The sequence below is a fragment of the Mycteria americana genome, chromosome 11 (genome assembly GCF_035582795.1).
Source record: "Mycteria americana isolate JAX WOST 10 ecotype Jacksonville Zoo and Gardens chromosome 11, USCA_MyAme_1.0, whole genome shotgun sequence".
In the NCBI taxonomy this organism is placed as follows: Eukaryota; Metazoa; Chordata; class Aves; order Ciconiiformes; family Ciconiidae; genus Mycteria; species Mycteria americana.
The window spans coordinates 6,271,264-6,280,358 of NC_134375.1; the positions used below are offsets into that span (position 1 = coordinate 6,271,264).

Genomic DNA, 9,095 nt, shown 5'->3' on the forward strand with positions numbered 1-9,095 from the left:
TCCCAAAAAGAGAGATCACAAACATTCGATTCCATTTAAGTACATGGTTCATACAAGCACATTTATTCCCTTGACAGAAAACATATACTTAACAGATTTAAAAGAGTGCTACAAATGAACAACTATAATAATCAGATAATTTGACTAACTCCAGTTTAGGCAAGAAGAGAGACCTAGTCTGAACACGACTGGGTGAGATCTGTTCGCATGTGCAAATACTCCTGTACTTGTGTGGTGCCATGTACACTCGTACATCTACAAGTACGTGGACAGTGTACATGTGCAAATACTCCTCATGCATATCTTTCAAGTGGTATTTCATTCTGACTTGATGACTTCGAGAGATGGAGACATCCTAATTTCCCTTAATGGTTACAAGCATCTTCCTAATGCCTTCAGCGGTTAATCACATTCATTGTTAACAATCTGTGCCTTTTTCCTAATTTGAAGTAATCTTTTTAACTTCCAGGCACTGGCTGCTATCATATCTTTTTCCACTAGATTAAAGAGCCCGCTGGTACACAGCCTATTTTGCCCAAAGAAAATTGAGAAACTTTTAAATACCTCACGATAAGCTAAACCAATTGAGCACTTTAAGAAAAAGCTTTATGAGTGACTTAATCACCCAAGCAACATTGAACACTACATCATCTTTGTTGCTTTTGAACATCTCTTTAAAAACACTAACATTAAACCTGGTCAAAATATTCCCAAACTGATTTCACCTCTGTCCTTATTCAGTATTTCCTATTATTATGGATGCACATTAGTATTTAAAAAGTAATTAACTTACTTTAGTAGCCCTTGTATCCACAGTGTTAATCTGAGGACTCACATATTGCCATACATGTGCTCTCCTCCTGCCATCCTTTGCAAGGTCAGTGGTTTCTGGAAGCACAATTCTTTATTCTAGACCTACAGCCTCCAGTCTTTCCCCCAACATGCATAACTTTGTGTTCCAGCTCTGTAAAAACATATATGGCCATATTATACCCAGTTACCCAAACAATTCAGAGGACACTGTACAGCTGCCATTCCTTCTTCATGCTTCACCACTCAGCGTAACCTTTACATAATCCACAAATTTGATCAGCTCCAATTTCATGTTTTCTTCCAGGCCACTGATCAAAATACTACAAAGTACTAGACTACTATAAGTCCCTGAAAAATCCTCCATTCATATTCTGTTTCCTACATCTACCATTTTTAACCTAGGTTTTGATTCACTGACCATACATGAAACCATATCTGTTGAACAAGATTCACTTTTCAACAATACCCTCATTGATTAGTATTAGAGGAGGAATAGGAATATAATTATCACACAAATCCCATATGTAAGTATATGTTTGATACAAGAGCTTTAATTATAATTTTTTTATCTTCCAGAGCATTGACACTCACCAGCCATATAGTAGTTTCCTTTACTTCACTAATTTTGAGTAAATCCTACCACCAGCCCTCTGTAATCAATTCCTTTTTGAGTAACATCCCATTTTCCAAGTTGACTCAGCAGGCTGTGTGAGCACCTCCAGCCCACAATCCCTTTCCAGGCTTTTTCAGGTTCACAGATTTTTGTTTGGTTTGGGGTTCAGTCAGTTGTTGTTGTATTAGCCTTCGGATGCAACACACAGCTAGAGCAATTCACATGAAATCACTACACTTTAACAACCTATTTATTCTGGATTCAACAACTCCAAATATAATAACCCACACTTAATTGATGTTGACATCCTGGATAAGACTTGCGTTTCTCAGAGACTGGAGAAAATCTTCGATGAATTATCATATCTCTAAAACATTATTTCCACGGTTCTGATGGGCTAGGAAAGCTTTCTTCACAAACAAAAATTTTAGGTAAAAATTTTCATTGTCAAGGGAAGAAAGTACAAGTCAAGATTATGGAACAGGTTGCCCAGATTGGTGGTAGATGCCCCATCCCTGGAAACATTCAAGGTCAGGTTGGACGGGGCTCTCAGCAACCTGATCTAGTTGAAGATGTCCCTGCTCATATTAAGGGGGTTGGACTGGATGATCTCTGGAGGTATCTTCCAATCCAAACTATTCTATGATTCTATATTACCTCCACCATGTTTCAATTCTTTCCCATACTGTGCTTGCCCTACAAACTCTTTGTACCTGATCAGCCATATTGGCTAAGTAATGGAAAGGTTCTGTAGTTGCTCTTAATCAATTCTGCCCTTGTATAGCTCCAGTTCTTTGTTAATTAGATCAAGCTAGCTTTCCACAGAGAATGCCAGAGCAAAGTTATCCGCCTGTAACCTGCCAAATCACTGCAAAACCTCCTTAATTGCTTTTATAAGTTTAGTGCCTCTCTTAAGGCTCTCATTATGTAAAGTGCATTGTTTTGCATGTTAGGCCTCGATCAAAGTCCTCCTCATGTTCAGCATAAGTTTTGATGTATTTGTAACACAAGAAAGCATGTGGGTATATTAAGCTTTTCCAACTTTGATTTTCTATTTATCTGCCAGCAAAAGCCCACCAGCGTAGAACGAACTACAGTGGCAGAAGAGAGCTTCTGTTAATATGCTTAATCCTTGGCGTCGTGGTTTAACCCCAGGCAACAACTGAGCCCCACCCAGCCGCTCGCTCACTCCTCCCCGGTGGGATGGGGGAGAGAATCGGAAGAGTAAGAGTGAGAAAACTCGGGGGCTGAGATAAAGACAGTTTAATAGGGAAAGCAAAAGCCATGCACGCAAGAAAAGCAAAACAAGGAATTCATGCACTCCTTGCCATGGGCAGGCAGGCGTTCAGCCATCTCCAGGAAAGCAGGGCTCCATCACGCGTAACGGTGACTTGGGAAGACAAACGCCATCACTCTGAACGTCCCCCCCTTCCTTCTTCTCCCAGTTTTCCATGCTGAGCATGACGCCATACATTGTGGGATGTCCCTTTGGGCAGTTGGGGTCAGCTGTCCCAGCCGTGTCCCCTCCCAGCTCCTTGTGCCCCCCAGCCCACTCGCTGGTGGGGTGAGAGGCAGAAATGGCTTTGACTCTGTGTAAGCACTGCTCAGCAACACTAAAACATCCCTGTATTATCAACGCTGTTTCCAGCACAAATCCAAAACACAGCCCCATCCTAGCTACTATGAAGAAAATTAACTCTACCCCAGCCAAAACCAGCACATTTGGCTAGAATTTCAGTTATAGCAGTAGAAAATGTTTTGTGCCAGTGTATTGCATCTACTAAAGCTTCTAACAGTACCACTGCATGCGCATATGTAGAGGAGGAGGAGGAGAGAGTCACAGCAAGTCATGTTGGCAAGAAGCTGGTTGATCTCATCAACTCTCCTCCTTTTCAAATAGGTGTTCAAGAAGCTAATGGTAACTGCACTTCGCAGGACAAAAACTCCTCCTAAGATTTAGGACAGTAGTAACGGGCACTGTTTATAAGGTTTGAATGCTGTACTCCGTATTTATACTATAAGCCACACTGACAGCATCTAACATTTCTTCAGCCTCGTTTTGAAGCAACTGGCTAAAAGTCTTCCCCTTAAGATTTCTGCACCCTTGAATGACATCTTCAGTCATGAAGTTATTCAGCACTTTTCTCAAGCACAAAATCAATACTTCCTCCAGACAGGTGCATACCAGCCTTTACATCTTTTCTGATGTTTGAGTAAATAACTCTCACTAATACCTAAGTTGGTTCATTCTTCCTTTCTTTGTTTCTGCATTCAAACTTGCAGATACACCTGCAGAATAGCAGCTTTGGGACAAGCTGACAGGCCACCACAGAGTGCTTCAAATCACTGCTCCTACTTACACATTTTAGAGCATGCTGAAAACGCTGTTATTAAATTAAAGTGATGTAATACTTCCCCCCCCCCCTTCAAATGAGCTCTAGTTACTTTCCAAATGCCACAAGATTTTTGGAGGTGTCAGATTGACCCCAACTCTAGCATTACCACTGAGCAAGAAGACGATTTAAATTATCACAGCTGCTTTGAGATTACAATAGCACTGAATCAGTCTCACGTGCAGGACTAAACTGGCATTCTGCTATTCCACTTCAGACATAAAATTGAGTCCATGGTATGTCTGACCTTCAAGAATTTCTAAAAGCCTATTTTCTATACTTTGAGGTATTTTTCAAAGCAACAATTCTTGTTAAGTTTTATATCTGCATGGCTGAAAGCAATATATACTTTTTCACACCCCCCCCTTTTTTTTTTTCCCCAAAACTTGTTTCAACTTCAGATATACTAACTCTGCTGGCAAATATGTGCAATTAGCATTTGCTGGTTACCACATAGGAAATATTGATCAGTAACTTTCTTAGGATTACTTAGAATGCAAAGTCACCAGCTAGCTAGTTTAAAAGAACGATGACTTAAAAAAAAAAAAAACACAAAAAAAAAAACAAAAAAAAAACCCAAAAACCCCAAACAAACCACAACAAAACTCCACCACCATATTCTCAGAGGTCCAACCACCTTCTAAAGTTCAACAGTTTTTCCCCTCTCATGGCTACCTGTAATTCCACCTTCTTCCTTCTCACAGTATGTAATGACACTTGATTTCATCAACTAATTCTGCCCCTTTCTCAAACAAATGGTGTTACTTTATCATTCCCCTTCATCTTTATGATTCTGTTTCTTAATAAGCATAAAACCCTAGAAACTAAACTTAAGGTTTCTAAAAGTTAACAAGAAATGAAATTTTCATTCACTGTTTCAAATTACCTGAATATCAGATTCTACACATGCTATTCTACAAGTCCGAACCCGAACATTGAGTTCTACTAGTTCTGTGTTGGTGCAAGAATTTAATAAACACCAGTTTGGGGGGCAGGGGGAAACTGCAGCTCTCCATAAATTCTTTTATTTTTATATAGCTAAAAATGTTGCTTAAACACAACAAATTCCTGTCTTGCAATCTGCATTCTCTGAAACAAACGCAGCTGTAATTAACTCAACACACTTGACAATCAGGAAAATATTATGTAGAAGTTATTTTGTGTAAACAGAAAACACGTCTCAAAATTATATCTGTACCAAGTATCTAGGAATATCAAATAGTACTTAACCTCTGCAGGAACAAAGTTCTCCAGAATTAAGTTTAAAATAAGGAACTTTGTTAGCAGAGAATATTTATCCTACAGGGTATTCGCTCCCGAAAACTTCTAAGCACCTGAAGGAAACAAGTTCAAAGAAATTACACGAACGTAACTGCACTGCAACTAATTGCATTCTTAAAAATATTGTATCTAAATGTTTCATTTAACTCATACCCATAAACAACACTATTTGAAAACACACTTCCTATGTTATTACATTCTGGATTTGAATTTGATCAAACAGAATTCAACTCGGTCCTCATGGGAAAAGTCTGGCTCCACTGCCACTCCCTTCTTCGCCTAGTAACTTGATACATCTCTAAGAGGTATTTGAAACACCGTAATTTTGAGAAACAAAGTCAAGGCAATGCAACAGGCAGACCTACTAGCTGGAAGGGCACATGTGACAGTAGAAGAGTTAGGAAAGGCCAAGTAGTCAACAGTCACCACTAGCAACAACTGGAATGTGTGGGAGGGGATGGAGAAACTAGTGCTCAGTGCTGCAGAAGGCGTTATTGGACACCCGTGTGTCTACATACACACATATATGTGCACGCATACACGTTAACAAGGCTCTTCTCAGAGATGCACGGCAGGAGGACGAGAGACAATGGTTGCGTGCATGTGTATACAAATACATACGTGCACATGCATGCATATGTACACACAAACACAAAATGTAACACACGGTGGACAGCAAGCTAAACATGAGTCAGCAGTGCACCCTGGCAGGAATGCAAGCTAACGGCACGCTGGGCTGTATCAGCGGGAGCATAGCCTGCCTGATGAAGGGAAGCGATCGCTCCCTTTCACTTAGCACTTTTCAGACCCATCTGAAACACCATGTGCAGTTTTGGACACCCCCAGTACAAGAAAGACACAGATAAACCAGAGTGAGTTCAGTGGAGGGCTACCAAGATGCTCAGGGGGATAGAGCACTGGCTGTGCGAAAGGAGGCTGTGAGAGCTGGGGTTGTCCAGGCTGGAGAAGAAAAGGCTTTGGGGAGCTGACAGCCAATCTCCCATATCTACACAGAGGTTATCAAGAAGACGGAAGGCTGTGCACAGGCTCTGCACAGAGGCGTGTGGCAGAGGACACGAGAAAAACTGCAACAGCGGAGGTTGTGACCTGACATAAAGAAAAGGTTTCTCCCTGTGAGGAGAGGGAAGCACTGGAACAGGGACACAGAGACGGATGAATCTTTGTCTTTGGAGGGTTTAAAAACTGAATTAACAAAGCCCTGGTCTGAACTTGGTGTTGGTCCCACTCTGAGCAGCAGGTTGGTCTAGATACCTCCTGAGGCCCTTTCCAACCTGAATTATTCTACGACATCAACTTGGATCCCGGAGAACACTATAATGGCCTGTTACAATTTTCTGTGCCAGATTATACCTTTCAAATCTCTGCTAAAATGCAACCACTATTGAGACGAGACAGAAGACATGTTGTTTGGTTCTCCACAAAAGAGCACATAATGTTCCCGTCCAAGATCTGCCATACTCTCAAATATCAAAACTGGAATTTCAAGAGATTTTAGGGATGCAGAAGTTACCAGTTACCCGAGTAGTACAAGTGGAACACAATGGCTAAACATACAGCTTTTTTGGGGGAGGAGAAGGTGGTATTCACTCTGAGGCAGCGTTAACCCAGAAAACATCACACATCCACAACAGTTCTTCCTTAAAGCAGCAACTGCATTTTTCTTGGAAATTTCACATTCAGCACCTACCGTTAATGAACAACCCCTATATTCTGATGCTGATAAGGTCACAGGACGAGAAGCTACGTTGTTCGCTCTGTATATTCAGGATGTATAGCTTCACACCTGGGGGAAAAAAGCCTCACTTAGCAAACCAAGGCCATGTCAGAGCCCCCATCAGAAGCACCTGCAGTGGTCTAAGCAGGTTGTTTTGTTTTCATCCCTCTTCTGGGTGCTACTGCCCCTAGAGCAGAACCAGCAAAACAAAGGCTGTTTATTCTAAACTAATTGATTTTGCATTGAAGCTGACAGAGTGCTCACAAGGTCCATTACTCTAAGTCGGGGAGGGGAGTTACCACCTTCAACCAGGCAGCAGGAACATCTTAAACCAATACAGTTTCTGCAGCGATTTCCTATGGGCTAAGTGATTATTCACGAGGCACGATGCTTGGATAACCGTACAAAGAATATCCCACTAAGAATATCCAACGTTAAGAAAGTTTAAAAGACAAGCAAATGTGATCATTAGCATCTTATTAGCATAAAAAAGGGAAAAAAGAGCTCCATTATTTCCTTTTAAAGATTTTCTTTCTTCGCAATAAAAATTCTCCGCCTGCATATAGGCTAAAGCGATGTGCTAAGAACTTTTCAAAGCACCAGGTTTGTACAAACCGATGAAGGGGCAAGAGGGGAAATTAACGGAGTTTACGAGTATCTTACAAATACGAGCACCGAAACACCCAGTCACCATCGTAACCACCAGCAAAAGCAGCCCATAAACTGTTCCATGGAGGGAGCAAGTTAAAAAGCAGTGAGGCAGGCTCAAGCGAGAAGAGGTAGCAGCTCAACAAACCGATCCTTCTCCCTCCAAAGCTCACCAACGAGTCTCACACAGACACCAAATTATTACTTTGCGTGTCTGTTTACCAGTCCCACAGATCGCTGCAGTCCAGGCACAGCAGGAGCGTGACAGCCACTGTACCTGGCACAGCCGGACTCCGCCAGGCCCCTCCGGCTCAGCGCCCTCCTTCCAGCGCGGCCCCACGCCCGAGGAGCCAGCACACCCCGCGGGAGGCAGGTGCAGCCCCCCCCACGCCCCCCCAGATCGGAAGATCGCTTAGGCCCCGAAACGCGGCGTGCACCGACCGAAACTCGGCGGGATGCTGAGGGCGGCGAGCCGCGCTGCCCTGCCGGCCCCGAAGCCCGGGCTCGGCGGTCCCCGGGCCGGCCACCCCGCTCCCACGGTGGCCGGCGGGGCCCGGGGGGCGGCTGCAGCCTCGGCCCGACCCTCGCCCCCAGGCTCACCCCGAGCCCGGCCCGGCAGCCGCGCAGCCCCCGGCTCCCCCACCCCGCCGGCACCGGGACCCGCCCCCCCAGGCCCGGCGGCGCTGCCCCGCCGCTCCACAAGCGCCGGGGCCGTTGCCCCGCCGCCCTCCCGCCCCCGGTCCCCTCAGACCGGGTGGCCATTTCCCCGCCGCCCCCACTCCGTTCCCCCCGGGTCCGGCAGCCGCTGCCCCGCCACCCCCCCTAGCCCGGGTGTCCGCTCGCCCACCGCCATTGCCCCCCCGGGCCGGGCGGCCGTCGCCCCACGCCGCTCCCCACGCACCCCCGGCGGGGCGGGCGGACGGGCGCGGGCCTCCGCCGGCGCGCCCCTTCCCGGCGCGCTCCCATTGTGGCGACGCCGCCCCCACCGCGCCGCAGCGCCCCGCGCCGCGCCGCGCCGCCGAGCTCTCACCTCGGCAGGGGGCGGGGGGCTGCGGGCCGCGGCGGGCCCCGGGAGCTGGCGGCCGCCCGCCCGCCTCCGTCCCGGCCTCGGCGCTCAGCCGCCGCTCGGGGGCCGCATCACCCAGCGTCCGGCCCCCCACCCCCCGCTGGAGCAGCCGCAGGATCCCCCGGGCGGCAACAGGCGCCTCCGCCGCAAAGGTTCCGCAGGGCGGAGAAAGGTTCCCCCTCGCCCCAGAGGGCGGGAAGGCGGCGGGAGCCGCGCGGCAGGGACGGGGCGCCCCGGCCCCGAGGGGGCCCCGCTCCCCTCGGCGGCCGTCAGGGCCTGCTCGCCGCGGGACGGGGCTGCTCCGCGCCGCCAAGGCCCGCCCGAGTCCCTCGGGCCCCATCCGCCGCCCGGGCAGGCCCGGCAGCGGGGCCGACGGTCCCGGCGTGCGCGGCCGGGAGCCCACCGAGGGGCTGGAGCGGGTAACGGCGGGAGCCGCGCCCCCGCGGGAGCCTCGGCTGCTTCTGCCGGTGCCGTCGGCTGTGAGGAGAGTCCCTGCGTGGAGCGTGGGGGCAACCCCCCTCCGCGAGATGCTGTTAATTAGCCACA

The 9,095-nt window shown here is 47.3% G+C and overlaps 1 protein-coding gene across 7 annotated transcripts in view; it reads right to left on the bottom strand.

Annotated features, from left to right (window-relative positions):
* The window catches only part of RAD54L2 (RAD54 like 2), a 72,311-nt gene extending 63,643 nt beyond the window's left edge, over positions 1 to 8,668 (bottom strand). For 4 of the 7 annotated variants that reach the window (XM_075514399.1, XM_075514397.1, XM_075514392.1 and 1 more), the window contains exons 1-2: positions 8,514 to 8,667; positions 6,809 to 6,904 (exon numbers count right to left, since the gene is read on the bottom strand). The gene's annotated coding sequence lies outside the window, so the exon portion shown is untranslated. Of the gene's footprint in view, positions 1 to 6,808; positions 6,905 to 8,513 lie in introns of all 7 variants that reach the window. The other 3 variants (XM_075514395.1, XM_075514396.1, XM_075514398.1) reach the window with 2 other exon arrangements.
* Positions 8,669 to 9,095: the final 427 nt, after the last annotated feature.